This window comes from Cryptomeria japonica, chromosome 7 (genome assembly GCF_030272615.1).
Source record: "Cryptomeria japonica chromosome 7, Sugi_1.0, whole genome shotgun sequence".
Taxonomy (NCBI): domain Eukaryota; kingdom Viridiplantae; phylum Streptophyta; class Pinopsida; order Cupressales; family Cupressaceae; genus Cryptomeria; species Cryptomeria japonica.
This window is the reverse complement of record NC_081411.1, coordinates 423,912,383-423,927,759: the sequence shown is the minus strand read 5'-3', so window position 1 is coordinate 423,927,759 and position 15,377 is coordinate 423,912,383. Positions and strand designations below refer to the sequence as shown.

Genomic DNA, 15,377 nt, shown 5'->3' with positions numbered 1-15,377 from the left:
CCATAGTCAGTAGTTTGTGATAGTTTTTAATTATTCACAAAACACAATCTAAGGAGTCATTACACATCACACAAATTGTTAAATGACAAAATAGTTTTTCAATTAGAAGAATGAAGATTATATTTTAGTGAAACAAGTTCATTTTCAAGATCTATACCAGCCTACCATTTATTGGAATCCTTAACATCTGTTATGCATGTACAAATATGAAATATCCCCTTTATTTTTTTTTCAGTTTAAAACACAAGAATTTGCACCTGTTAACGTTAGTATAAGAAAATCCATCAAACTCAGCCACTTGTTCAGCGGGAGTATTAGATAACAACCTGGAAAAACATACTGGAAAATGAAAGGGAATAGAACCTGGTGGTATAACCAGCCACTTCCACTTTTCAGCGGGTAATACAAAAACTAAACTCGACCACTTATTCAGCGGTAGTGTTAATATCAAGTGCTGGAAAGTAATAGAATAAGAAATTGGTGGTAAACTAGCCACTTCCACTTATTCAGTGGGTAACATGATTAGCTTCAAAATCTGAAAATTAATTAACACTGTTTAGTACTACTATAACAGTGAATTACAATAAAGCTATCAATGAAGCATCATGTGAAAACATTGCTACTTGATTCAGGAAGATAGAGAATCAGTCCTAAACTCAAAGCTGATAATTTATAATGAAAATCAGGGGTTGAGAGCTGTGATACCCAGTCTGATATGCAACAGCTACAGACTGATTTATTTCAACCAGCAACATCGGATAGCTTCAAATGTTCATAACTTCCTCAATTTTTCTCCAAATGAGCTCAAACTGAAAGCAAAGACACCATAAGGGCTAGGCATCCAACTCCCAATCATTCCAAGATCCAAATTAGTAACTAAGGAGATGGCATGAATCCCAATGCAGCCTTGGCAAGATGGTACAGCTAAAAGGTACGACCAACAGCAAAAACCAGTGTCTTCATCAAAAATAACGAAACCTTGGGCATAGGAGCGCTCAGATCTCTAGGAAAGAATGGCCCAGTAACCACAAAAATTGGACCAAACCTCCAATCGGTATGAGTATAAAGTCGAATCAGCATATAGGATTTTTGCACTGCAAAAACCAAACATACATCACTCATAGACCAATTAGAAAACATCGAATCCACACAAAACTGAAAGACTAAGAGCAAACTGTGGCAACCTTTGGATGAAGCTACGCCACAATCAGCTAGGAGTTATTTTTCAAATTTGAAACTGGAAGAAGGTAGGAGGCACTCAATGCCAAAGAAAGTGTTTCCGAAAAATTTCAGCAACACTTCGTTATCAAAATAATAGCATACCAAAAGAGGAGAGACCTTGTATTTATAGGCTCAAAACCTAGCTTTTCAAATTCCTTTTTTCCCTCCAAGTTGGACAACCCTTTTCATGTGCATAAATATCCTAATAAAAGTAATTAATAATCCCCAACTTGGACAACCACAAGAGAACACCTTTTGAAAACATATTAAAAGTCGTTGAGCATAGGAGTGGGGGGCAAATAGCAACTTGAAATTATAAAATCACTTTAGTTATTACCTTCCAGAAACGAACTCCAAGAAACCTGAATAAGCCACCCCTTAGACCAGATTGCCAGAAATAGAAACCAAGTGTCGTACCATACTGTTAAAAATAGTACTTACTAAAACGAGCATACTACTAAAAATAGTAACTCCAAACACCTTTTAAGCACAATCCGGGTAGTTGAAAATTACTCAAAATACTAGGTTCAAAAATCTCCTTTGATGGAAATGCATTTCACACCATTTGGAAGTTCTCTGAAAACCCATAAAGACACAGAGAGCAAAATATCAGACTCTTGCAAACAACCCGTTGAAAAGAAATCAAGTGTTGTACCATATTGCTAAAAATAGTACTTACTAAAAATAGCATATTGGTAAAAATAGTGACTCCAAACGCCTTTCAAGCACAATCCGGGTAGTTGTCAAAAATTACTAAAAATAGTAAGTTTAGAAATCTCCTATGATGGAAATGCATTTCACACCATTTGGAAGTTCTTTGAAAACCCATAAAGACACAAAGAGCAAAATATCAGACTCTTGCAAACAACCCTCTAAAAACCTCCGAGAAGATGGAAGAACCTAATTTTGTCTCTGATTAGCCTACGGGCATCTAGAATAGGCTCAAAGTCATCTAAAAGGACTACTGCTGGAAAGGGGACATTACAATCTGCCCTCCCCAAGTTTGCTTGTCCTAAAGCAAACGCAAGGCTGGATGTTGCAAAATCTGCTCATCTTCCCAAGTGGCATCCTCAATGGTTAGATTCTTCCACTTCACCAAATATTTATTAGTAGATCTTCTCCTCAAAGAGCACTCCTTGAAATCAATGATAGTCTCTGGAATCAAAACCAACTGTCCCTCCTCATCCAATGGAGGCAAATCTGATGAAGCTACTACATTATGTCTAAGTGCCTTCTTGAGGTGTGACACATGGAAAACATTATGTACTTTACTGCTCGCTAGTAGTTCTAACTCGTAAGCCACTTCTTCAATTCTTCTGATGACTTTGAAAGGTCCATAGAAATGTGGCTTGAGCTTCCCTACCCCACTCTTCTTGAGAGTGGACTGTTTGTAAGGTTGGAATCTCAAGTAGACCATGTCACCAACCTCAAAAGTGTGTTTCGTATGCTACTAATCAGCATATATTTTTTGTTGATTCTATGCATGTTGAAGGTTATTCTTCAGAGATCTCAGAATGTCCTGACTTTGTTGCTTTACCGCATACGATTGAATTTGTTACATGTTGAAGGTAAAGCAACTCAGTCATTCCAAATTCACAATTGGACTCCTTAGCAAATAAAGACTCCGACTCCAGAATGCTAAGCTCTTCCTCCAAGTGCTTGAGATGCTCAAGTCCCATGACTTACTATAGATGAGGATGTCATCAAAAAACATCAACACGAATTTCCTCAATTTCTTTTGAAATATCTTGTTCATACAGGATTGAAAGGTAGCAGATGCATTAGTCAACCCAAAAGGCATGCCTAGAAACTCAAAATGCCCAAAGTGGCATCTAAAGGTTGTCTTCTCAATATCTGACTCTCTCATTCTAATCTGATGGCACCTTGATCTGATATCAATCTTGGAAAAGTAGACAACTCCATGTAACTCATCTATGAGCTCATCAATCCTAGGTATAGGATAGTGGTTTTTGATCATCTTTTGGTTCAGAGCTCAGTAATCTATTCCCATGTGCATAGTCCCATCCTTTTTCTTTACTAGAACCACTACAGAAGAAAAGGGACTCTTGCTTGGGCAAATGTATTCTATATCCAAGAGTTCTTTGATGGCCTTCTCTATCTCGTCCTTTTGCTTCTTCGGGTACCGATATGGAGTAGTCATGACCGGTTTGGCTCCTTCTTCAAGTTCAATGATATGCTCAGTCCACCTTTCCGGAGGTCTTCTTGGAGGTAAACTACCAAGCACTTTACTCCTTTTGGTGATTAAAGATTGAACATCAAGATGGAAATGCCTCTTATCTTCTATAGGATTGGATGGCATGTTCAAACACCATGCTACTTGTCCATGACGAACCAGCCTTTCCATCCTCTTCACCTTCTTTCCTTTTGATGAGAACGTCAACTCCGTGGTTTGCAGATTCAAAGTGATCTCTCCAAGAGATCACAGCCATTGTACGTGAAGAACTACATCATTAGTACCTCCAATGCTAACAACATAGAAGTCATCCTTGACTTCGTAGTTAACCAACCGAGTAGACATATTAGAGATCTTTTGGTTGCAATAGATAGTAGAACCATTAGCGACCATCACCTTGAAATCTTCAACTTCTTTTGTTGTGAGGCCTCTCTTTGCAACTGTCCTTTTGTCTATGAAATTATGCATTGCTCTGGTATCAATTAAAGATCTAATACGATGCTCCCCAAGCACCCCACAAACCCTGAAAGATTCAGTTTTGTGCAAATTAGAAAGTTGGGTAACTGCACCCTCACTTCCTTGGTCTTCTTCTACCTCTTATGGAACTTGTTCATACTCACTTTCCATTGAATGAGATGGCTATTTTAAAATATCAGATTCTGATCCACCAACAGAATAGGCCTCCAAGCAATGAGCATTGCCCCTTCTATAACACTTGTGACTAGGGGCCCATGGTTCCTTACAAGTATCACACAAATTCTTCCTTTGGAGCTCTTTCCGGAGCTCATCCATCCGAGAAGGGAACTTCTTGGTCTGATTTGGAAACCTCTTCTTGTCCTACTTATGAGCAAAGGGCTTGGGTTAAAATTTTGACTTTGGGGCAGACAACTCCATACACTTGCATTTCTTAATTGCTTTAGCCAATGTTGGTGGATCAAAAGCCTTCACCCACCCTTTCAATTGTTCCTCTAGTCCTACTGAAAAAAGAACTACAAGCTTCTTTTCAATGATGTCAAGGACCATCACAGAAAGCCTCTGAAAATCATAAACGTATGTGTCAAGTGAACCATGTTGTTTTAGCTGGGCTAGGTCACGAAATTTCACCTCAAGATTCTTGGTGTCAAATCTTTCAATGAGTTTGTTGGTAAACTCCTCATAGGTGACAATGAGGTTATGGCCAAGAGTGACCAAACTATGATACCACCATTATGGGCTGCCCCATCCAAATGTAGAGTAGCAAACTTGATAGCATCTTCTTCGGGCATAGGCTTTAGTGACATGTAGTTATCCAACTTTTGAACCCACGATCTAGCTGAACACTTGTCACTTATGTCATAGTGAGCTAAGGTGAGTCTACCAAGAGCTTGCTGGTAGTCTCTTGGAATTGGAGGAGTGTGATTCTCATGTCTTCCACCTCCCCTTCTTTTCTTTTGGTTCAAGTAGGATGTTTCAGATCTCAGTGGGAAGAGAAATATACTCCATGTAGCTATTCCTCACTTAATTTGCTATTGGTTCTTCAGCTTCAACAGGTGGTACCTCCCTTTGCATGAAGGTAGGCTGAAGTGGCCTAGGAATTGATCCTTTAGGTGTTTCCACATTTTGTCTCACATTCTTTCCATTGGTATTTGTATTGGAAGTACTTGCTTTGGCCCCATGGTTTTGTTGACTAAGAGCCATATTCTAATCCATCGTAGGAAGCAAATTGGCCATCATGTCTAACATAGCATCAAACTTCTTTTCTGCTCTGACTTCAGGAGAGTCCTCTGGGGTTGGTCCCTTTTAGGCCATTGTTTCAATTGTTCCCACACAGTTTCCGATAACTTATGAGAATCTCTTCAATTGGAACTAAAGCAATCTAGAATTGCTCTTTTTTTTTTTGTAGTATCTAATTTCTTTATCACTCATAGAGAACTTCTGTCAATTGAATTCACAGGCTGGCAGGAAGACCAACTCTGATACCACTGAAATGTCCCCTTATTTTTTTTCAGTTTTAAACACAAGAATTTGCACCCATAATTGTTAGCATAAGAAAATCCAACAAACTCAACGACTTGTTCAACAGGAGTATTAGATAACAACTTGGAAAAACATACTAGAAAATGAAAGGGAATACAACTTGGCTGTATAACCGACCTCTTCCATTTCTTAGTGGGCAATATGAAAACTAAACTTGACCACTTATTCAGCAGGAGTGTTAATATCAAATGCTAGAAAGTAATAGAATAAGAAATTGGTGGTAAAGCAACGGATTCCACTTATTCAGTGGGTAACAATATTAGCTTCATAATCTGAAAATTAAGGAACATTGTTTAGTACTACTATAACAGTGAATTACAATAAAGCTAACAATGAAACATCATGAGAGAACATTGCTACTATGATTCAAGAAGTTAGAGAATCAATCCTAAACTCAAAGATGATAATTTATAATGAAAACATGGGTTTTAAATCCATGGCTGGGGCACAAGGTTAGACACTTCCATTTGCTGTTTTTTTTTTCTAGCAGCTAGGGTGGTTTTGTGGAAAGGATTTGCAGGTAGCAAGGGTTGATATTAGTGCAAGCAAGGGAATTTATTACAGTGGGAAGGTATTTGTTTAAGTTTTGCCTTCCTTATTGCAAGTTGCAATAGGGAAGAACAATATAAATGAGCTCTTTACTCAACATCATGTTTGAAGGCAATCAAAGATTCTTTAGTAAAAATTACTTGTCAAAGCTATGTATGTTTTCAACTTTTGAGTGCAGATGCCTCAAAAAGGTAATCCTTGGTAAAGATACCAAAACACTGATTATGGGTAAATGCTAAGACAAATTTTACATATGCGACAAAGAAGTAGTCATGCTGATTAAATTGTTTGTTACAAATGAAATGTTTCCTAATTTCCAAACAGGAATTACTTAAGCTTTAATTTGGAAGCATTTAGAGGAGTTGCATGAGACTTGAGATCTTAAGGGCAGACCCTTCTTCAAGAATATGCTATATTTTATCATGATGAATGAGAAAGCATCCTTGCAAGAGCATTTACTCAAGATCAAGGGCATTAGAGATCAATTGTCAGCCATTGATCAGGAGATGGAAGAAATGCTTTATGAACATTTTGTTGAGAACTTGAATATCACGTCTATTAATTTTTGCTTGAAGTTGGTGTAATGGTAAATCTATATTACAAAGGAGATTAAACTCCTTGAATAGAGAATTACAATTAGGTGTTTCTAAAATAGAAACAAATTAACTAGGAAAAATAGAAACTACCTAAATGGCTAAATGACCATTAAAAAAATATAATAATAATTACTTTAATACCCTCCCTTAATGGTCATTCTATTAACTACACCAAGTTGCCTCCTAAATTTTACAAACATGTTGAGGCTCGAAGACTTGGTTAGAATGTCTACAATCTCCACAGTTGGAACATATTGCAAAATCACAGTTCCATCTTCAACAAGCTATCAGATGAAATGACAATGAAGCTCTACATGTCTTGTTTGCTTGTGGAAGATTGGATTCTTGTCCAGTTTTAGAACCCCTTGATTGTCACAAAACAAGGGTGAAAGCCTTGCTTAAGACATTTTCATGTCAAAAAGCATCCTTTGTAGCCATATTGCCTCACATGTTTTAACAGTTCCCCGATAATCTCTACTTCTGTTGAGGAAAGAGCTACTACTTGTTGCTTCTTATTGGTCCATGTGACTACACCCTTACCAAGACTGAAGACATACCTAGAAGTAGACTTACTATCATCAACAAAACCTGCCCAATCTAAGTCTATAAAACTAATCAGTCGAGGGATCTTTGCTTCTGTTGTATAGAATGTTGAGGTTAGGTGTCCCTTTCACATATTGTAGTACATGGTTAGCTGCAACCCAATGTTCTGCCTTAGGGGCTATCATGAAATGAGATATATAGCTTAACATAGCTTAGATCAGGTCTAGTGGTTGTAAGATAGATGAGATTGCCAACTAGTTGCTAAACTTCGTTCACTCACCACTGGTGAATCTGATTTGGCTAATAGTTTTAACCATTTCTCCATAGATGTAGATGAAGGTTTGCAATCTTGCATCTTGAACTTATGCAACAAACTCCTGGCATAGTTCGACTGAGAAATAAAAATGTTGTCACCTAATTGTCAAACTTCTGCATCGAGACAATAATGCAGAAGTCCCAAATCTGTCATATCAAATGCCTGACACAAATTCAGTTTGATTTGCTCAAGCAATTGTGCTCCACTACCAGTAATGATGATATCATCCACATAGATGACAAGAATAATGATGTCATTACCAACGCTCTTGACATACAAGTTGCGATTAAAAGGACTTCTTTGAAAGCCTTGTGCAACCAAATATCAATCAATCTTGATGGAGCATGCCTTGGGGGCTTGCTTTAGGCCATAAAGAGCCTTCGCCAGTCTGCATACTTGGTGCTCTTTGCCTACAACCGTGAAACTTTTAGGCTACATCATGTAGACCTCTTCCTCCAAATTACCATTGAGGAAGGCATTCTTCACACTCATTTGGTAGACTTTCCAGCTAGACTATGTTGCAATGGCTAGAACTTGTTGGATGGTGCTCATATTTGCTATAGGAGCAAAGGTTTCCTCATAGTTGATGCTTTTTTTCTACGAGAAGCCTTTAGCTACCAACCGAGCTTTGTATTTATCGAGAGTCCCATCAGCTTTGTGCTCCACTTTATAGACCCATTTGCAGCCTATGAGTTGCTTCCTTGGTGGGAGATTTGATGGAACCCAAGTGTTGTTCTTCAAAAGACTATGATGCTCAATGTCCATAGCCTTTTCCCAGTCAGGTTTACTTTTTGCCTATAAATAAGTTTGGGGCTTATAAACACTCTAAATGTTGGCCATAAGAGCAAAGTTCATTGTATTCTTCTTCTTGCTTGTGCCTCAAGATGATCTACCCTCAACGAGCTCATAATCTTGAACATTATTGATGAGCTTTTCCCACCACTTAGGCCGGAGAGTAGATCCATATTCTTCCAAGTCAGGACAATCATCATGACTGGGGCTGCTTGGAATGAAATCATCTGGATGCTAATCCTAGTTGTCATGAGAAAAATCTGGTGGTATGAGGTCATGCCTAGGAGATTATACAGGTTCAAGTTTAGAATCATCAAAATCTCTCCCTTTAGGTGAAGCCAATGGAAGCGTAACTCCCAAATCTTTTGTTTATAGAGGCTAATCTTTAGGACACTAGATGAGAGAAGAGAGCAAAAGGGTCCCACCTTCTTCATCAAAAACCACATCTCTACTAAATGTGAGATGATCAGTGTCCACACCAATCAGTTGATAGGCCTTATGATTGTCATTGTAGCTTATAAGCATCAACTTCTTACTTTTGGAATCCAATTTTGTTCTCTTTGCATATGGAATCTGTAATGTCCCCTTCTCAGTACGAGGTAATCAGTGGTCCATTAGCCTATTTTGGAAGCCTGTAGGCTGATTGGAATGAGGAATTAGGGTTTCTTATTTTCTAGGAGGATTCCTCACAGTTTCCAGGGATGTTCTGGTTGGAGTTTGGCAGAAAGAATTGAGGATTCCTTTTGGGTTTTTCCAGAGCTTCATGGTGGTATAACATGCATTATGTTCCAGAGTGATTTACGAACTTACTAATTTTAGTAACTTGGTGGCTGCTGATTGGATTTTGAGAGTTTTCTGGGTTTTCCGAACTCTTTCACAGGGTTCGAAGAGCATGTTTTTCGGAGATGTTTTCATGACTTACTATTTTTAGTAAGTGTCAGTTCAAGCAGTGCTATTTTTGGTAGTCTTAAGCAGAGCTCCAATCCAGTCTAGATTAGTGTTTTCTGCACTTCAATTCTCATGGTTGATTTGGCAGCAATCAGTGGTTGACTTATAATTGCTAATTAAATATTATTACTTTATCCTAAAGTTTGATACTTAATTATTTTACTGATTATTTTTGGAGGTATGACTTAGGAAGGAAAAATTATATCATTTATCCTAAGTCACATTTTATTTCCTAAGTCAGGTGGGCACCCAAATGAAGTCATTATATACTTTTTATTATTTTCTCAAGTTTGAACTTGTGTACCTTGGTAAAGTTCGACTAGGGAGGCTTGAAAAGGGATGCCATGTCTTGAGGCGGACATGTAATGAAATGAAATGAATTTCAAGTGAGTTTGGCGCCATTTGCATTTGAATTTCTGATTCAGAAATCTATAAATACAGGGTTGGGGCGCCTCATTTGGACATCTTGGAGAAATTGTATCGTTATGCTACCAAAATGGTGATTGAACTTGAGCTTCAAAGTTGTGGCTTCCTAGCTTGCTCAGTTTCGTACTTGTGATACAGTACCTAGCTGATTTCAGTGTGTTGTTGGAGTCATTTGTGAGTGTGCTTTTAGATTTCAATGTGTGTGTGTTTCAAAATTTTCTGAGTGTGGAGTGTTTTCTTGTGTTGCTGGTTTTGGTGTGGCTGAAGTAAAGAATTGTTCATATCTCCTTGCCCGTGTGTCCTATCATTCTGGGTACCGGCTCATTAGAAGCATATGAGGAGGGTGATTATTCTTCTATTTTGGCGTTGATTTTGGTGTGCAATCTGATTTTTAGTAGCAAATCGTACTTTTGTTGCTGGCCGTACTTTCCTGGAGCTGCCTTGGGTTGCGTATTGCTTGTTGGAGGTGATTTTGGTGCCGATTCGTGATTCTATCTTGGGTGTCTTCATTTGCCTATGCTCGTGAGCAATTCAAAGCTGTTTTTGGGGAGTTGTGAGTCTTTCAGTGTTGCTGGTCAACTACTGGAGTCTGCTGGTATTTTATATCAGATTTGGTTAATTGTGTTTTAGCTTGTATTTGTTAGAATTCCAGTCTTGTGATATTTAGTACTTCATTTTACTCATCATTGTAATTGTTGGTTAGTAGTACTAACTTCTATTGTATTTGACTCAGTTACCGGTTCTTCCCTAAAATGCCCAGGTCTTGGTCCTGGTTCATGCCCGGTCCAGGTCCGAGCCTGGTTCGACCTGGGTACCACCCAAGTTTTGCCCAGGCGGCTGGGTTCCCAACCGCCTGGGCAGGACCCAGGTGGGACCCAAGTTGAACCAAGGAGGACCCGGGTGTAACGTCCTAGGGTTATTGTGACACTATCCAAACTTCACTGACATTTCAACACATCAAACTACAACCGACAAATATTATTCCCCCTGGATTCACATAGCTAGATTGCAACTTAAATTAATTATAAAGGAATAGATAAATAAATGAGGACAACTTAACTGTTTTATTATTATCTCTGGAATAACAGAATTACAACTATCTGTTGCTCTGCAGATCCAAAGTTAGACCAAGTATGGAAACCTTTAAAGTACTCTTAAAAATTGTAATGAGATGTATGAACAGTCTCCTAGCTGAGCTGGATGATACCTTGTATGGATTCCCTAATCTGAATTATTTTCTACTGTCTTCAGTTGCCTAGCTGAGTGTAAACAAGGGATTATTGAATGTGCTTGCCTCAGGTATGAGGGTCATGATTTTTCTTTGGGTGTGGTGCTGGATAGATTTGATAGGCCAACCTATGAAACTGGTTTCTCTCATTCAAAACTAGTCTAAAGTTGGCTAGATTGTTGATGGACTGGGAACTGTGAACATATATAATTTTGATGTTTGAAGTTTGTAAATATATATAAAAAAAAATTAAAACATATATATATATATATGTACGGACGAACCCGTACCCGTACCCATACCCAAGAACAAAATATATTTGCCGAATCCGCGAATTTGTACCCGAATCCAAACCTGAACCGGTAACTTAGGTATTTGAAGTACTCATTGTAATTCCCATTGCACAAGTGGAAGAGGCTGGCTTGGCTGCCTTCAGTGTTTTTAATTCAGTTGGTATTTAGTCCTCCCGCTACATATGTGGTCAAGTGATCCTTGTTTGTATTTGTCCTCCCGTTGCATAAGCGGTCGAGTGATCCTTGTTTGTATTTGTCCTCCCACTGCATAAGCGGTTGAGTGGTTTCTGTTTGTATTGTCCTCTTGCTGCATAAGTGGTTGAGTTGATTTTGTTTAGTAATAAGTCCTCCCGCTGAAATATTGCGGTATAGTGATTTGTGCTTGAGTGTGCTTTTGTTTATTTGGCTGGTTTACCGCCAAGTTCTTTGTTCTATCTGCTGGAAAGTGGAAGGGGCTGGCTTGTCGTCCATTATTTTAATAAGCATTTTTCAGAAGTTTGAATCTAACGATCCCTTGCCACCGTATGCTCTCACCCTCCTAGGTTGGGCTCTCGGTGATCAAAAGGTGTAGGGTTCCTTCCAGTTGGTTTAGATTTCATTATTCTAACCCTAACGGGTGTTGGTGTGCTTGTAGAACTGTTAAAAAAAATAAAAAATTGTTAGGGATATTACAAAATCCAAGCATATGTAGTTGAACCAAAAACTTTAAGATGGCTGATTTTTGGTCTCCTCCTAGACCATACTTCCTCGAGAGTCATCTTCTTGATGACTTGTGTGGGAGGCCAATTCAAAAGGTATATTACAATATACACTGCCTCAACCCATAACTTCCTAGGAACATTCTTGTTCTCTAGCATACAATAGGCCATTTTCTTAATGGTATGGTTACTTCGCTCAACAACACCATTCTATTGAGGGGTATAGGTGTGGTAAATTGATGCCCAATATTGTGTTTAGCACATAAGTCTTGGATTCATTAGAACAAAATTTACCCCCATTGTCTAACTTAAGAGTTATGATTTGATGTCTTGACTCTTTTTCAACTAATGCTTTAAAATTTTGAAATTCATTATACACATCTAATTTTACTTTTAGAAAAAACATGCACATTTTTCTACTAAAATCATCAACAAACATAAAAAAAACCTAGCACCAGTGATTGATGTTGTATTCGTTGGTCCACAAACATCTTTAGGACCTTGGATGTTGTCCAATCTTGTCGGCTGAAAAAGGAGTTTGATGCTACTTTCTTGCCTAGCAAGCTCCGCATACACCATGTGTTTGCTGTTGAATATCAAGTAAGCCTTCTACTAGATTCTCCCAAGCCAACTAAGAGAGATATGATAGGTTGAGATGCCCATATCGTTGATGCCAAAGAGTTCAAATCAAAGAACTCTTTGCAACCATTGCAAGCTCTTGAGCCTCTCTAGTTGTAAGATTCCATATGCTGTACGGTCTTCTAAAACACTACTACTCCACGTATGTGATGGTTGTACGGTATGCTTCCTTGTGATGTCCATATGGTAATCCCCCTCTTCTGTGATGTCCATACAATATTCCCTCCCTTCGGTGTGCGGAACAATGTCTTGACCGTACAATGAGTGTTTGACGTACGGTAGTATGCTTGGCCGTACAGTGGGTGTTGGACGGAATGTACGGTAGTGGGCCGTACGGTGGGTATTGGACGGGGGGTGTACGGTAGTGGGCTGTACGGTTGGACTTGGATGGGGTGTATGGTAGTGGGGCGTGCGGTGGGTGAATGCTTGCCAAGTTTTGCCCTCGAGCCCTTCAGACACTTAGTCAGTTCGAAGTTGTATAGAGTAGTGGAATGAATTATTATTATTCCAAGCACAAGAGACTTAGATGAAGATGATGAATATTTGCACATGGAAGTAAAATCATATTGATAATGATCGCACAATAGACTCCGAACAAAAACAGAATAGGGTGAGGAGTGACCCCACCGAAACTGCGGATGCCAAGTAGGGAGGATCTCTCACCTCCGAAATGGCGGACAAGCTGAACTCCAACTGGAATTTGCACATATAAAGAATGTAAGTCGCTAAGCTGCCCCCCTAGTCATTGAGGCGTTCAACTTGCCCTCGGGATTTGTGACATGGCTTTATCGCCTCTCGTGGATCTGGGTATATCTGGCGTTTGTAGCGGGCGTTGATAGCTCGAGCTTTTGGTGCAACGACAAACATACCTAAAGTAACTGGTATCAGAGCCTTGGGTCACAGGTTCAAATCCCGTTGGTCTCGTTGAGGGGGGATTGTAAGTCGCTAAGTTGCCCCTCTAGTCAGTGAGGCATTCAACTTGCCCTCGGGATTCTTGACATGGATTTATCGCCTCTCGTGGATCTGGGTATATTTGGCGTTTGCAGCGGGCGTTGATAACTTGAGCTTTTGGCGCAACGACAAACATACCTAAAGTAACCAATTGTTGGCATTGTGTTGTCATTGATGTCAATCGGTATGGGATGACTAACGGTATGAGAGATGTATGTGCAACACTGTTAGGGAGGAGTACAGGTTGAGATATCTTTGATATCACCTTGTGTTGCAGGACACCAGTAAGCTAAGGAAGAGAATGTCATTAAGATGGATGACCACTGGAGTCACCAGTACACAAGTTAGTGCCTGACATGTGTGGATGAGATGGATAGGCTACCGGTACAGTGTATCACCAGTAAGGAAAGGATGTCAACTGGTAAGTGATGCGTTGACATGGAAAAGACAAATAAACCAAGTGAGTGGTTGTCTACCGACAAGATTATGACTAGTGAACAAGCAGGATGAGTAGGATGCTTGGATGTTGTTTGTGATGAAGAGGCAGAATGTTACCTAAATCACATCAACATCGGAGGAGAAGAATGGACAGGTCACTGGTATGTTGTGAGGTTGCAGAACAACAGGACTCCCACTGGATGAAGATGCAGTCACCAAGCGAAGAGATGACTGACAGTGAATGTGCCCACACTAGATTGCATGTGTTTGTTTGAAGATGTGCTGCATGAACAGGGTAGTCACATGGTAAGTCACAGAGTTCGCCGAATTTCAACCATGAAGTTCGAAATTCGGCAAACTTCAAAACATGACTTAAAAGTTGTTAAAATTCGTCTCATATTCGAACAGGTATAGGGCATAATTTTTTTTTCAATAATCTGTATTCGAAAAATGTTTTTTGACTGCTTGTATTTAGTGTTTTCCCCGTTTGGGCAGTTCGAAGCACGGACATAGAAATCCCTCTGGTGGGGATTGGGGGGAGGTTAAGATTAACAAATTATTGCCAAACTTGTGCGTTGAAGTGATTCGACATTTTTTATATTTTTTAAATGTCTAATTTAAATTAAAATCGTATTAGAGTTTTCCTATGTTAAGAAAGTCGTATGTAGATTAATATACATGTTAAAAATATGTAAAGATATGTCTACCTACTACACACATCTAATATAGTTATTCAAATATATATATTAAAGTTGTATATTTGATATATTTATGATTTATATAGTAACAATATTTAAATTAAAATTTTAAACTTATTTATAATATAACATTTTAAAATTTATTATAATATATAATATATTCAAATTTAATATAATATTATTTTATTTTTTAATTTATTATTTAAATATTTATATTTAAAAAATTAAATTTATATAAGACAAATTTAATCCGAATTTTTTTCTTTGTCGAATTTCATTCGAATTTTATTGTTGCCGAATTCGAATTTGAACTCGAACCTTGTGACTTAGGTCACATGAGTGCATTGCAGGATGTAGATGACATAGGTGTCACTCCACCGGTAAGTGGAACTTATCTCCTATTATGCATAATGTGCATTATAATTCTGCGAGATAAGGTAAAGAGGTAAAGGCAAGTGTTTGAAGGCTCACACCGGATCTACTGGTGAATCAAAGGAATGCCTCAAGTGCATGAAATCAGGGATATGCACTGAACTGAATGAGAAGGTATTTTGAGGTTCCGGTAAAGATGAAGAGTGATTGGTTTGTCACTTTGACAAATCAGTTGAGATATGATCCGAGTTGATCAGGGAGAAGACAAGGCTGAGCAGATGCAAATGGAGGAAAATGGTTGGACTGAAGATGAAGTCTGTTGAAGTTTGACGACATGGTGTCATCAAGAGGTTTTACTGGTATGAATGTCCACTGGTAATATGGACAAGGTGCAGATGCAAAAGACTCCCCATCTGATGAAGTTGTGCATAAGGTAGGATAGCAAGAGTGCTGACTGAT

General features: G+C 38.7%; 1 protein-coding gene across 5 annotated transcripts in view; it reads left to right on the top strand.

Moving 5' to 3' along the window:
* Positions 1-15,377, top strand: part of LOC131065617 (DNA topoisomerase 3-alpha) — a 242,746-nt gene that overhangs the window by 190,933 nt on the left and 36,436 nt on the right. The gene's annotated exons all lie outside the window — the stretch shown is intronic.